This window comes from Mirounga angustirostris, unplaced genomic scaffold (assembly GCF_029215605.1).
Source record: "Mirounga angustirostris isolate CCGP_5_RB_7025 unplaced genomic scaffold, mMirAng1.0.hap1 SCAF_6, whole genome shotgun sequence".
Classification (NCBI taxonomy): domain Eukaryota; kingdom Metazoa; phylum Chordata; class Mammalia; order Carnivora; family Phocidae; genus Mirounga; species Mirounga angustirostris.
In genome coordinates this window covers 20,832,380-20,848,327 of record NW_026991714.1, presented here as the reverse complement: position 1 = coordinate 20,848,327, position 15,948 = coordinate 20,832,380, and the positions used below count along the sequence as shown (strand labels likewise).

At 39.0% G+C, this 15,948-nt stretch overlaps 2 long non-coding RNA genes across 4 annotated transcripts in view; one reads left to right on the top strand and one right to left on the bottom strand.

The window, feature by feature from the left end:
• The window catches only part of LOC135364703 (uncharacterized), a 203,755-nt gene that overhangs the window by 53,510 nt on the left and 134,297 nt on the right, over nucleotides 1-15,948 (top strand). For all 3 annotated transcript variants that reach the window (XR_010412197.1, XR_010412195.1, XR_010412196.1), the window contains exons 3-4: nucleotides 1,703-1,783; nucleotides 4,259-4,381. This is a non-coding gene — a long non-coding RNA (uncharacterized LOC135364703). The remainder of the gene's footprint in view (nucleotides 1-1,702; nucleotides 1,784-4,258; nucleotides 4,382-15,948) is intronic.
• The window catches only part of LOC135364704 (uncharacterized), a 49,556-nt gene continuing 35,687 nt past the window's right edge, over nucleotides 2,080-15,948 (bottom strand). The window contains exon 3 of the long non-coding RNA XR_010412198.1: nucleotides 2,080-2,194. This is a non-coding gene — a long non-coding RNA (uncharacterized LOC135364704). The remainder of the gene's footprint in view (nucleotides 2,195-15,948) is intronic.

Here is a 15,948-nt window from a genome sequence, read left to right as displayed (position 1 = left end):
ATTCCTCCAATACAAAGTTGTGTTTTCATTTGGTAACCAGGAAGCTTTTAATTAAAAGAATACTGCAATTATGTCTTCATTGTGAAGTAGTGTAGATTATGGAGGAGGGAATAAAAGGAGAGAGAAAACAGAAAGACCACTAGTAGTCTTTTATTACAGTCTAGAAAAGGGAGAGATGATGATCTTACTTTGAACTGGGGATCGTGCTAATTCCTTAGCACGTGTTACATTTATAAATCCTCACACAACTGTATGGGATAAGTTTTCTTATCCCCATCGTCTGGTTAAAACTGAGCTTTACAGAGATTGAGCAGTGGCAGAGTGGTGATTAAAACGCAGCTCTGTCTGACATCAAAATCCATATACTGGACCGCTCTCCTATGCTGACTGCAATAATAATTTGGTTTGAGAGGCTTTGGTTTGAACATTTTTATGTTTTATTTTATTTTTAAGTTTTTTTTTACAGAGAGAGAGAGTGTGCAAGCATGGGGGGAGGGATAGAGAGAGAGAGGGAGAGAGAGAATCTTAGCAGGCTCCACACCCAGCATGAAGCCTGATGCAGGGCTTGAACTAATGACCCTGATGTCATGACCTGAGCTGAAATCAAGAGTCTGACGCTTAACTGACTGAGGCATCCAGGTGACCCTGAATGTTTTGAATGCTTTTAAAAATTTGGTGACTGGGACACCTGGGTGGCTCAGTCGGTTAAGCATCTGCCTTTGGCTCAGGTCATGATCCCAGAGTCCTGGGATCGAGTCCCGCATCGGGCTCCCTGCTCCTTGGGAGCCTGCTTCTCCCTCTCCCTCTGCTGCTCCCCCTGCTTGTACACTCTCTCGCTCTCTGACAAATAAATAAATAAATACAATCTTAAAAAAAAATTTGGTGACCAACGAACTACTTGGGGTATGGAAGAAATAACTCTAAAGTGTTTCTCTTGGACAATTAGGTGGTATGGCTGTTGAATTTGAAATGTCATTTGGATATGTCAGCTGAAAATATAGGTCTGAAATTCAGAAGACAGATCAAAGAAAAAGTAGAGACGAGTAGAATTGTAGATTCAAGAGTTATCTGCATAGATATGTTAGCTTAGACTTGGGGAGTGTATAGAGTCACCTAGTATATTTATACAGCATTAAGACACCTTCACTTTGTATGTGTAAGCCATTTGAGATTAGCAAACCAATATCAAAAGGGAGACAACTGCATGAATTAAAAATGCCATTTCTGATTTTTATATTCCTGAAAAAGTTAAAAATATTATAAAGAATTATTAGTATATTATTTCAGTATAAATTCTTTATGTTACTGTGTGGGAGGGTTAGAGTATTTCTAATGGAAGACATTTTCCCTGTGGTCGGTGGTTATCATGATCCTTACATCTAGACCAGTTCTGATAGGCAGAAGTTTATTTATTTATAGAGTGGGGCAGAGTCTTTTAAACTAGGCTGGTCATAGAAAACCTTGATATTATACTTACTATATTATGGAATAACCCATACTTTGAACAGTCTTGAGGGAAACACACCACAGTTGCCTCTCAAATTCTTAGAATAGTAGTCTAGAATTCTGAAAATTTGTTCTGCTCTATTTGAGGTTGAATACAAAATGGTATGTGGTGGTAAAATAATGAATTGTTTAGAATTCTTAACAAAAGCTAAAAGGTTATTTTTCTAGTCATCTGAAATTATCTTTCTTTCTCTAGGGCAGTAGTAAGGATCTGTTTTTCATTTAATGGTCTTTCTCAAGGAACTTCTGAGAAATCGGATAACTCCTTTCTCCTGAGGTAAGTAAAGTGTTAAAAAGGACATTCATCAAAATTCAAGATAAGCAGATATATTTGCTCCATATTTATAAAGTTATAGAAAGTTGAAATTTCTTTCTTAAGGAATTTTTGATTACTTTAAATGGCAATTACAAAAGGAAAAAAAAACCCACAGTATTTTGGAACAGGGGTCAGATAAAACCAGGTTTAAATAAATTTCATGGAAAGTCTTTAAGAGGGAAAAGTAGTCATAAAAAATACATTCTGAGGACTATGTGTGGAAAATGAGGAAAGGCAGTCCCTCTATCCTCTGTCTTCCTGAAGTGAGTGGTCAGATTGGCTGGCTTTTCCCGTACAACTGAAGTGTCTTCAAGACATGGGATGATCTCGGTGAGGCTGCTCCTTCTTAGTTTCCAGGACGCATAGGATGCACTAATCACAAAAAGAAAATCTGTTATTCTTATAGTAAGAAAATTGCAGTGATGGGACAGTTCAATTAGCCCTATGAATAGATGTCACAATCCTTAATTTTAACTTTGATAAAGCTCTGCGACACTCATTGGTGCAACCATGTATTTTACTGCAGCTTACTCATGAGAATAGTTTCCATATTTTATTGTATAGAACACTACTGTAAACCTTATTAGTCTTAGCACTCTTACCTTCTACTGCTCAGTGTTTATGCTAATAAACCATCGCTAAAGAGATGAATGCCTCCAATGAATCAACTATTGATTAGTAAATATGATAACTTCAACATTCTGCCAGTTACATTTAACCCAACACCCTTATTTTATAGATGATAAAACTGGAACTCTAGAGACATAAGGAATTTATCCAAAGTCACACAGATAATTAGAGCCAGAATTAGCCTAGAACCCAGACGTCTGACCTGAAGCTCTTCCCATTGCCTTCATACTTAGATGGGGTCAATTTTCTGACAGATTAGTTCTTATCTTTAGTGGTGATGGAGGTTACGCTACTGAGATGACAAGTTAGTTATTTTCATCTTACATATTACTAATAGTAAGATTGGATCAACTTCCTAGAATCAGTTGTATTATATCCAACTGGATGCATTGTTTTTGGTCATTTTTAAAAAAATGGTGGGTGGTTTAGAGGCATTTTATTTTCCTGGGGCATTGGAGATATGTGAAAATAACAACATGTAGTGGAAAGAAACTTGGATTATAGTTCTGTCTTTATCATTGACCCTGTTAAAGTCACTTAACTTCATGGCATCTCAGTTTTTCAAGCTGTAAAATAAAGACCATAGTACCTACTTATATAACAAAGGTGGAGAATTTTCAAAAAGATCCTCTAAACTTGTGGTAGCATGTTTAGGTTGACCAAATGATAAGCCTGTAGAGAGATCCTCGTATCATTTGCTTTGGGAGTTTCTTACCGGCAGGCTGCCTCCGATACCATTGATGACTTTGAAGGTGTGGTGATAAAAATAAACATCCTATTTATTTTGTAATGTGCTTGTGATGAAACACACCAGTGTGAGTCTTAAAGAGCACTGACTGCTGCTAATTAACATTATGCCGCATTTTATAACATCCTAAGGAAGGTTGGACAGAGCTGACTCATTCCCGTTGTACATGGTGTACTCATTGAGCAAACAAGAACACAGTGGACTCCTGAAAGTTGAGATGTGAACGTTTTCTATTAATTTCAAGGAACTTGTATGTTGTGTGCACAGCTGTTCTGTCCTACTCCTCATGCAGGAGGCAGAAATGACTTTAAAGTCCCTCAGTAATAGCAATAAGAAAAATAGCTATAATTTATCAATCTCTTATTTTATGTCAGTCACTGTGCAAGAGTTATACATGTATTATTTCTAATTCTCAAAGTAACCCCGTGAGGGGTATTATTATACTTGTTTTACTGAATAATGTTTTCATAGAAAGAAAATAAAATATAATTTGAATGTCTTTGTTTCCATTTCTACTCTACAGCAGGTATGCTTGTTTCTCATTTTTCCTTATGACTCTTGGCGAAGCAGAGACAAGCATTATTAATTCCCATCAGCAGATAAACTAAGGCAAGATGGAGTTAAATACCTTGCTCAAATATTAGCATCAGATCTATGACTGGGGCCTTAATTTCACCTTGGGCTATGTTTTCATTAGACCACTGGTTTTCAAATTAACACATTCAACAATTGAATGCTGGCTATGTACTTGAATCTAGGGAGAGAATACATACACAGCTCCTGCCCTATTTGAATGGGGATGAGTCCAAATCAGAACCCTCTGAACAGGCCTATCTTTGGGGCTCAGATGGCCTCATCTTTTCCCTTCCCTCTTCCTCACAGTACGGTTAGGCCCCTTGACACAGGTTTAAATAGTTAAAATGAACTCATCACTACCATTTGTTGAGCACTGTTTAGAAGGGTGTAAAGCACTCTACCTGTATCATCTTTATCTCTTCAGTGCCCTGGGAGGAAGGATGATTCTGGGTTTTGTTTTTTGTTCTTGTTTTCTTGGCCAGGGAAGAGACACAAGAGGATGCCAAGCAAACGAGAGGCAGAGGTTGAGCCTCAAGGCTGCTCTAAATTCAGTTGTTCTGCCTCCCGTCCCACATGGCTTCTTGGTGCATGGACCTCAGTTTCTTGTAAGTAGCAACTGGTGAATCCACTTTCTGTCTTGCTCTACCTTCTGCAGGCTACAGGGGCAAGGAGAGGTGAGGCGCGCAGGTGGTTTGGAGAAGGGAAAAACCCACGTCCTCTGGTTACTCTGGGATTATTGCAGGAAGTTATAAAAAGGCTTGGAAGTAGCAGGCTCGAGCTGTGGGCTCTGTGAATGGGGAGGTTTGACTTTTGAGACCACTCTATGAAGTAGCCTAGTAGTGATACTGAGAATTCAAACACCAAACTCGGACTATGTGGCAAATAGGGAAAAGAAATATTAAGGAAACTCTTGGAGGGATTACTGGAGGAAAAGTTTCAAAGCGTTTAGCTAGGATCATCTCTAGTGTTCCAGTGTTGTTCTTTGTCTTTTTTTAAGGTAGTCTCTTATAGTCTTTTTTCTTTTGTAAGATTTGTTTATTTTAGAGAGGGAGGGAGAGCACGGGGATGGAGAGGGACAGAGAAAGAGGGAGAAACTTTTTTTTTTTTTAAAGATTTTTGTTTATTCATTAGAGAGAGAGAGCACAAGCAGGGGTGGAGGGGCAGAGGGAGAAGTAGGCTCCTCGCTAGGCAGGGAGCCTGATGCGGGGCTCAATCCCAGGACCCCAGGATCCTGATCTGAGCTGAAGGCAGACGCTTAACTCACTGAGTCCCCTAGTCACCCCCCAGTGTATTTTTGTAGCAAACTAAACTCTATTCCTGATTGACTTTAGCCTCATCTATGTGGTGTGATTTCTTTCACATAATTTCCTGCTAATCTCTCGTCTTTAATCCTAAATCCCCAGCTCTACATTGAGCCCTGTTTCTGAGGCAAAGGGATCTTGGCACTGCATGCTGAGTGGTGATTTGCATGCAAGAGCTTCAAAAATATGTGAATAGTGAGTAAAAGTAAAGATAAAAAATTTGGGGGGGCATAATAATTATTTTCAGCTTGGTAGGATAAATTGCTTCACCTTGCTGATTTATAGAACTCCAAGTAAATTCTGAAGAAGAGCGCTCCATCAATCCTACCTTATTACACAAATAACTCTGCTTTGTGTCCAGAACAACTGATATCAATCAGCTCCTTATTTCTAGCAAGCAGCTCATTTTCTTGATACATTGATCTAACTTGCCTATTGAATCACTAGTAATCAGTTTCTGATCCCTGCTTCTCCACTTCAATAATAACTTAACAGATAGTACTTTGTTTCAAAGTCTGTTAGAATATCAGAAGAATGCTTCATTGTTAATGACTGAACCCAAGGGATAAAATAAAATTTAATTATATAATTAACCCTTGGCAGAAAAGTAGATAATTTGGTTTTACCCTTACTCTAATCATACCTCAGTTCTATGTATTTTAAATAGGTAAACTGTTTATCATTTATAGGGTTTATCTATTTGATATTATACTAGCCACTTGAAACATACTTAGTGGGCTACTATAATTTTGTCCTAAAATTCATTTAAAATTTTGAGTCTTACACTTTGTTTTATTGATTAATTTATGTATTAAAAATGTATTACATGAATACTGTTTGTCAATCTTGGGCTACATTATTTAGAGGCTTAAAATACAGTTAGTATCAGGCTCCAGGGAAATATGATATAAAATTGTATAGTTCATTGTTTATGGATTACCTTGGTTATTTTATCACTCAATATACAAGGCAATACTGAACATGTTTGTGTGCCTTATAAATCTTTAAAGGTCATGTGGGCATTGATAAATGACTACCTTCTGGTTCACTCTCTTTATTGGCAAGCTATTCAGAAAAAAATTACTATATTCGAAAAAAAAATAATGGTATACTTTTCTAAGGCTTGGATCAGGAAAGTGGAAAAGTGCTCAGGAAAAAAACTGAAGCTAAAACCAGAAATTTCTCAGTACTTAAACTTTCTTTTACTGTTTAATATAGTTGAGTTCCTTTAATAATTTTAAATGAAGCAACTTCATTCTATAAATTAACCAAACCTAGTGATTAGTTGTTTAAGCTGAAGTTTTCTCACACCCTTAAATTCCCCTTAGCTTCCCGAACTTCCCCACCTACCCTTAAACTATTATAAGAGTTTAAATGACTTTCAAAAGATTTAAGAAGGGGGCGCCTGGGTGGCTCAATCGTTAGGCGTCTGCCTTCAGCTCGGGTCATGGTCCCGGGGTCCTGGGATCGAGCCCCACATCGGGATCCCTGCTCAGTGGGAGGCCTGCTTCTCCCTCTCCCACTCCCCCTGCTTGGGTTCCCTCTCTCGCTGTCTCTCTCTGTCAAATAAATAAATAAAATCTTGAAAAAAAAAAAGATTTAAAAAGGCCTGAAGTCCAACCATACCCCAGCTTCATTGGATTAGGTTCGAGGCTATGGTATCCCCACCCCCATCCCCTAGGGGATCCCATGTGCAGACAAGAGTGAGAACCGGTGGTAGAAACACCCTCTTAGTTCTCAGGGGAGAGAATTTTCAGGCATCTTCTGAGATTCTCCTCTGCTCTGCTCTCTTTCACAACCAATTCCCTTGAAGAGTCATTATAGTCTAAAGTCAATTTAGTCCATTTGTTTTAGGATATCCGTGAATGTATATGCTTGTTATTTCATAAAAAAAAAAAAAAAAAAATCTTGTTCTATTCTGTTGCTTTAGCTTGGGTTTTTCTATGTTCTCTTTTTTGTGGTCTCCATAAATGACAATTTACTTCTTAGGGCAACCATAATTCTTTTTTTTTTTTTAATTTTTTATTGTTATGTTAATCACCATACATCATTAGTTTTAGATGTAGTGTTCCATGATTCATTGTTCGTGCATAACACCCCGTGCTCCATGCAGAACATGCCCTCTTTAATACCCACCACCAAGCTAACCCATCCTCCCACCCCCCTCCCCTCTAGAACCCTTAGTTTGTTTTTCAGAGTCCATCATCTCTCACGGTTCGTCTCCCCCTCCGATTTCCCCCTCTTCATTCTTCCCCTCCTGCTATCTTCTTTTTTTTTTTTCTTAACATATATTACATTATTTGTTTCAGAGGTACAGATCTGAGATTCAACAGTCTTGCACAATTCACAGTGCTTACCAGAGCACATACCCTCCCTAGTGTCTATCACCCAGTCACCCCATCCCTCCCACCCCACCCCCCACTCCAGCAACCCTCAGTTTGTTTCCTGAGATTAAGAATTCCTCATATCAGTCAGGTCATATGATACATGTCTTTCTCTGTTTGACTTATTTCGCTCAGCATAATACCCTCCAGTTCCATCCACGTCGTTGCAAATGGCAAGATCTCATTCCTTTTGATGGCTGCATAATATTCCATTGTATATATATACCACCTCTTCTTTATCCATTCATTTGTCGATGGACATCTTGGCTCTTTCCACAGTTTGGCTATTGTGGACATTGCTGCTATAAACATCGGAGGGCAACCATAATTCTAAAATGTGTGCAGCAACCTATGATTTAGTAATATTTCATGCAAGCTACAAATTCCACATTAACAATATTATCTTAAGCTCAAACTATATATGAGATAAATTCTAACATCCTGGTTCATAGCTCCATAAATTTATAATCTCTCACCTCTTCAGCAGTAAAAGGCTATTTGATTATAAATTTCAAAATTCTCCTACATTTTCCAGGATTTTGGAAAATCAAGTTTATTTGACAGGTATTCATCATAGTGTAGACTTTAATTGTAATTGTATTAGTTTACACTTCTTACAAAGACAATTTGAAGATTAACTACTAAATAACACCAGGCTTGTAAACAACTTTTATATTATGACACTTTCAGCTGGAGCTCCCCATTAAGCTCAGTTCAGGACTACTTTATGCTAAACTGAACTGTTAAAGAAAGCAATGTTGGATAATAAACCATTTAGATACAAGTTCCATAATAAGAAACTTAGCCGGGTTGATTTGCTTGGTTTGGCTTGGCATTTGTCTTAACCTCTCAAGGTTTCTTTCCCCCCCTCTAGTTTTCTTTTTCTTTCTTTTTTTTTTTTTCTGTTTTAATTTAACATCATATCTTGAGCATATTCTCATGTTTTTATTATTTATTTTTTGATTTTTTATTGTTACGTTAATCACCATACATTATATCATTAGTTTTTGATGTAGTGTTCCATGATTCATTGTTTGTGTATAACACCCAGTGCTCCATGCAGAACGTGCCCTCTTTAATACCCATCACCAGGCTAACCCATCCTCCCACCCCCCTCCCCTCTCTCCCCTCTAGTTTTCAATCAGAAGTCTCTGATCATTATTCCTATTCCAACTTCCATGATTTTCTTCTTTAATCTTCTTTCCACAAGTTGCTTGCTCAGGTAACAAGTCATCAACTTCCATTTACATCATCATTTTACCTGTGTCAGCCCTCCATAAACCCCCTCTTTGTATTTACTCTTTTTTTTTTTATTCTTATGTTAATCCCCATACATTACATCATTAGTTTTAGATGAAGTGTTCCATGATTCATTGTTTGTGCACAACACCCAGTGCTCCATGCAGAATGTGCCCTCCTCAATACCCACCACCAGGCTAACCCATCCTCCCACCCCCCTCCCCTCTAGAACCCTGTTTGTTTTTCAGAGTCCATCGTCTCTCATGGTTCGTCTACCCCTCCGATTTCCCCCGCTTCATTCTTCCCCTCCCACTACCTTCTTCTTCTTCTTCTTCTTCTTTTTTTCTTAACATATATTGCATTATTTGTTTCAGAGGTACAGATCTGAGATTCAACAGTCTTGCACAATTCACAGCGCTTACCAGAGCACATACCTTCCCCAGTGTCTATCACCCAGTCACCCCATCCCTCCCACCCCACCCCCCACTCCAACAACCCTCAGTTTGACTCCTGCGATTAAGAATTCCTCATATCAGTGAGATCATATGATACATGTCTTTCTCTTTTTGACTTATTTCACTCAAAATAATACCCTCCAGTTCCATCCACGTCATTGCAAATGGCAAGATCTCATTCCTTTTGATGGCTGCATAATATTCCATTGTATATATATACCACATCTTCTTTGTATTTACTCTTGCGATGTATTCATTCTTTATAAACTACTTTTGTTTATTTGGGGAAAGAAATGGTGCTAGTGTGGTCTGATGAGACTCTGATGGAGCAGAAAGCCAGGCAGAGTCCTCACTGGCTGCTCTGGAACTTGTCCTCTACTTTGAAGGTCAAAGACACACTCCTGATGGCATCCAGGTCTAAACAGACCCTGGGAGACTGGATAGCAGCAACTAAAATCCAAGCAAGACTTAGGTAGACACCAGACTGCCAATTTAATAATTTTCTGTAAGAAATAACTGTTAGGACAATGGAGAAACTACAGCCTGTGTGGTTAGGTGGTGCTCTTGCTGCAGTCAGCCTACGTGGGAAACAATCAGCGAGTTTCTTTGCAGAGGTTAAAATTGAAATACAAAGAATTTGTATCAGTTTAGGAAAACCCCTTCTATAACAGAGTCAAGAAAATAAATGCTAGGTTAAGTAATATAAATGAGTCAAGTCATCCAGGATGGGGATCTAAAAATTAGAGAAGGCAGGCATGCTTAGATTTTGCTCACCCTGATCCATGGGATTATTGCCCCCCTTTCTCCCAGAGCACTGATTTCCCAATAAAACCCAGAAATCTGAATTTTTGAAGAATCATCAGTTTGTGGCTAAATCTGTCTCAATTTGAACATCAAAATAAATAACAATAGCAAAAAATTATAATCCATTGTATATATATATCATGATCTATTGTACGAGTTACTAGTGATAGATAAAATCACAGGGAAAGGTCTTCCTAAACCAACTGATAAATGATGATGGGATGATGGAATAATACTACTTATTAACTATAAAAGGAAAAATAATAACTTTACAGTGGAGAAACCTAGCAGAAAATACCTTAACACAGTGATTAATGTTAATGTCGCCGGTAACAGGGCAAATTGACATGAGTTTCTCCTGATACAATCACTAAGAAGATAAAAATATCACTGTGCTGTTCCTGCCAAAAATGCATAAAGTTAATCTAATCATAAGGGAACATCAGACTAACCCAAATTGAGGTGCCTTTTATTAAATAAGTAATGTATTCTACTTAAATGTCATTGTCATGAAAGACTGAGGATCAGTTCCAGATAAGAGGAGGCTAAAGAGACATGGCAACCGAATCAATGCTTGATCCGTGATTTTTGTGGTTGTTATACAGGACATTGCTGGGATGGGATAATTGGTAAAATCTGAATAAGGTCTATAAAATAGGTGATAATATTGAACCAATGGTAATTTCCTGATTTCGAGAATTGTACCATGGCTAGATAAGAAATACACACTCAAGTTTTTAGGGGTAAATGGACATTATGTCTGCAACTTATAATCAAATAATTCATAAAAAAAATTCACAGGGAGACACAAAGAGAAGGGGTGGAGAGAAAGACAGAGAGCGAGAGGATAAAGCAAACAGAATCCTAACATAACATGTGGGTAAAAGTATACAGGAATTCTTTGTAATATTTTTATGGCTTTTCGGTCAGTCTGACGTTATAGCAAAACATAAATTTAAAAGAAGTCACCAGTTTGAATCGATGCTCTGTCCAGAGAGTTTGCAGCTGGAAGCCAAAGCCTTGAATTTCTTTGGAGGAACCTCTGCAGAGTGTGGCAGGATGCACAAGGATTCAGTATCTCTATCTTCTCCTTTCTTGTTCTTTTCTTTAGATCGACAAGCTCAGTTATCAATGCCACAGTTGTCGTTACTGAGACAGTCCCCAACAGGTCTACACCTTGTTCGTGTAATTAGAGGAGAATCTTCAGCCTCCTGCTTACACGTTATTATTTAGGAGTGTGGCTGCTACCTTTGGGAAAAACTTCCACTTCTAAGCATTAATTAACTTCACGGGGTAAATGTTTTCAGAGGGCAATCCCTCATTTCAAGTTTTGGGTATAATTTATAAAAATTCGCCATATCTTTACTTTCCCTTCCTCCAGGTGGCCTGAATACGTAGTAGCCCCAGCCCTAATTAAGCTGATTTAATATCTGAGACTCAGAGTTCCCTCCAGGTCTAAACTTTTTTTTTTTTTTTTATTTCCAGATCTCTTTGTCCTGGGTCTAGTTCTGGGCACATGCAAGGCTTTTCCTTCTATATCATTTATTATAGTCACGTTACCCTAAAAGTGAATGCTTTCAGTGAACAAATGAGTACAATTCAGCGAGTGCTCTTGAATTATAATGAACATTTCCATTTTAATGAGATTTGATTAAAGTGCAGCGGTCTCCGTAAATTATCTAAATTGACACAGTACTTGTATTAGAAATTCAGTCATGCCTATGTTAGGGATCAACAGAGGAGAGCTTATTTCCACCCTCATTTCTCTTCCATAAAAGGGAAGAATGGCTGGATCAGCCACTTTAAAAGCAGAGGAAGTAGCAAATTGATTTTTTGACAGGATTGCTGCAGAGAATGATGGGGAGTGGGTGGACCGGACTGAGCAAAATGAGAAATGAGAGATAGTAGACCAGGATGAGCCCTGCGAGGGAGGGCTGGGTGTAAACTGGAAGACAAAAATGCCATTCCCGACATTGTTTGGAGGGAGGGAAACCATATTTATGTGGATTTGCAAGCAGAATTTGGTTGAGCAGTTAGAATTTTTTAATGTAAAGCTTTTCTGTGACTGCGATAGAAACCACTCTGGAAAACAGTGTGGCATCGTGAGATGCCATCTCTCGGGACTCAGGACTCCTCCTGAGGCTTCTGGTAAGGAGGATACTTCTTGATTAGAAAGGGTAGAGAAGGTGGGTGGCAAAGAGAAGGGATGAAAACAGGTGGAAGACCAAAGCTTTGATGGCTTGGCAAGAACAGTGCGGACCAGGCAAGAACAACAGTACAGAAAGGAGGAGAGAACGAATACAGAAAGGGCGAGGCAGGGAAGACACGCTCTGTGACTGGCCTTTTGGAAAAGTTGTTGTCTGACACAGTTTCTCAGTTTGATATGAGCAACAGTCACTGGTATGACGTTTAACGCCCAGAATCGTCAAATACTTAGATTTTGAATGATTCCATGACATGGCTAAGAAAAAGAGAACCAAATGGAACAAATTCTACTCCCACTCCCGGGAGGGGAGGAATCTGCCTGCTTGACGTTTTGCTCAGAATGAGGAAAGCCATTTTTCTTCTTTCTGTCCTTTGTTAAAACATCTGAGCCATGATCCTGTTAGGAAGGAGCTATAGGCAGGATGTCCCTAGCAAGGCGGGGGCAGAGTTATGGCCACTTTTGCTCTGGGAAAAAGTGATTCTCCAGGTTTGGCAGCAACCTTGCTCAGCAGCTGAAAGGAGTTTTTATTTTTTAAGATTTTTTTTTTTTTTTTATTTGACAGAGAGAAACACAGTGAGAAAGGGAACACAAGCAGGGGGAGTGGGAGAGGGAGAAGCAGGCTTCTCCAGGACCCTGGGATCATGACCTGAGCCGAAGGCAGATGCTTCACCGACTGAGCCACCCAGGCACCCCTTTGGCTTTGTTTTTAATCAGCAAATTTCTTTATCTTCTTCCCCATCATCAAATTAACAAACCAGCCCACGCTTGCACCTGTTTTCTACTTCTCCTTATAATGAAGAGGTGGTGTCCCTCTTAAATGAATGGCTATTGTCTCCATTTTGAGTATGGCCCCCATTTTCCCTAATTTTCTCTAGGAATTCTCACACTTTTCTCCTTGAATATTATCTACAATACTCCTCTCTACAGAATTTCTATCAGCATACTAATAGGCTTTCATATCCCTTGTTAAATTTGTTAATCTTTTTCTCTTCCCTTCTCTTCTCTGCCTCTCCTACTCCACAATACTCCTCCTAGGTAATTTCATCCATACCTGTAACTTTAAATACATCTTCACACCGTTGACTCCGCAGTTTATGTCTATAGCCCAGAGTTCTCCACTGGACCCCAACATTCAGTAGTCTAGTATTTCTAGCAGAATTTATCCAAAAGATAATTCTTGATTCTTCCCAAACCTGTCCCCTGCCCTAGCCCTTAATTAAGTTTCCCCATCTCAGTAAGTGGAAACTCAGTAAGTTTCACCATCTACCCAGCTGCTCAAGCCAAAGACCCAGGAGTCATCCCTCTTCTCGTTCCATCCATTTTATCACTAAATCCTATAAATTCCATCTCCAAGCTATTTCTCAGATCCTGCTACTTTTCTCCATGTCCATTCTTCACCACTCTCTCTCTTCTGGGTTACTACTACCCAGTCTGCCAACTGGTCTCCCTGCTTCCACGACTGCACATCGCCCCTCCTCACCAGTATTTCTCATTCATCTGCTACACTGCACAAGAGTTGTGTTTAAATATAGATCTGGTATGTCTTCTCCTGCTTAAAAAGTTTCAGTGACCTCTCAAACTTAGAATGCAATTTAAACTCCTCTTTTGGGCCTTCAAGACCCTGCATAACCATTTGATTCAGAGCCCTCCCTAGTCCCCCAATTCATCTCAAGTTACTCTTACATTCTTCCATTATGCTCCAGCCACATTGATTTTATTTTGGTTCCCTGAGCATGCAAAAACTCTTTCCTGCCTCAGGGCCTTTGCACTTGTTATTCTTCCCTCAACCTAGAAGTTTCTCTGCACCCTCATCCGGTATTTCTTATCCCCGAGGTCTCAGCTGAAATGTTACTTCCTTGGTGAGCAGCTTTTCCTGACAACTCCTTTTTACAGATTTCCCCAACCCCATTACTCCATTATTCTCTGATCTAGTACCCAGTCATTTTCTTGCAGTGAGCACATTGCAATTCATTTCTTATTATTTTTTCATGCTTCACATAATTTTTGTCTAGCTCACTAATGCAGATGTAAAGGATCATCCAGTATAGTATGGGGGCAGGGAACTTGCAGGTAGCACTGCTCAATCACACAGTCTCAGTACCCATTGTAGATGTGTTCTCTTAGAGGTTATTTAAGTCTAAACTTCAGTTTTCTAATCTATACAATATGGACAATAATACCAACCTCCGAGTGTCGGTGAGAGAAATAAATGAGATTATATATGGAGTTATTAGCAAAAGCCTGGTATATCATGAATATTTCACAGATGTTAACCTGATAATTTCATCGTTCACTTTTTATTCTCCAACAGCTAGTATAATGCTTGGAAACAGGCTTTTATTAAATATTTGTTCAATAATTAAATAAATGAATAAATTGTGGGCTCAATTTCATAGAGCTGTTTTTAGGATGAGACACAGTGCATGTCAAGTGATTAAAACAGTGCTGGTACACTGTAAATAGTCAATAAAACTTTATCATCAGTAGTCAAAGAGCTTGCTAATTTGATCAATTAATACAATTAAGAACTACACCCAGGCCTCTTATCTAAAGCAATCACCATCTTTAATTGTCCACTGGGTCTCACCCCTCCCATATTCTAAAGAACATGTCTCCTACAATTGTAGGAGGGGGCTCTCTATCGGATCCCTACCAAGAAAAAAAACTGCTGAAACAATTTTCAGTTTAGTAAACCCTTTGTTGAATCCCCACATCACCCTCCAATTAAACCATCTCATTTCTCTTCTGCTTTTTACAATTAAACTCTTAAAGGAGTTGTTCACAATCTCTGTCTCTGATTCTTCCCCTCCAATTCTCCTTCACCCATTCTAATCATACTTTCTCCACTTCTCTGTAGAAACTTCCTTTGTCAAGGTCATTAATGATTTACAGATTGTCAAATCAAACGTTAAATTCTTGGTTCTCATTTTCCTGAACAATCAACAGGATGGACAGCTGCTCCTTCCTTTTTTGAAATACTTTCTTCACTTGGCTTTCAGGATACCATGCATTCTTGTTTATCCTTCCGCTTTACTAGCCCGCTGTTTCTTAGTTTTCCTTTGCTGGTTCCTCCTTCTGTTCCCAAACTCTAGATCTTGTCTCAGTATGAGAACCTCACCTTGTTTCTCTATATTCATTTCCCATGTAACCTTATCCAATCCCATAGCTTTAAATATCACCAGATAACTGATGATTCCCAAATTTATATGTTCATCTTCGACCTCCCTCGGGAACATACACGCAATTGGCTCCTTGATTTCTCCATTCTGGTGTCCAATAGGCATCTCAAATGTAACTTGTTCAAAACTGCTCTTAACCCCACTCTTCTCTCACTATCCCAACTCTATCTGCTCTCAAGTTTTCCCATGGGTCTGGCAACTCATTTCAGTTGCTCAGACCAAAACCACTGCATTCATCCCTGATTCTTTCATACCCTAAAAAAATCTATGTGTCTATTTGGAAAATATATCCTGAATACAACTGCTTACCACCTCAACTGCTCTCTCTTCACTCCAAAGCCAGGATCGTGTCTTGCTTTGACTATTGTAATGGCTGTCTCTTCAGTCACCCTGCTTCCGCCCACTCCATCTATTTGCCACACGGCTGCGATAGTGATTCTTTTAAAATGGCATTTCGTTCCTCTGCTCAAACCATTGAATGGCTTTCCACAGACAGTAAATGCTAAAATACTTACTACGGCCTTAGAGGTTCTCTATAATCTTTCTGATCTCCCTCTAGACCCCCTGACACCTTTGTGATCCATCTTTCCCCCTCTACTCCCCA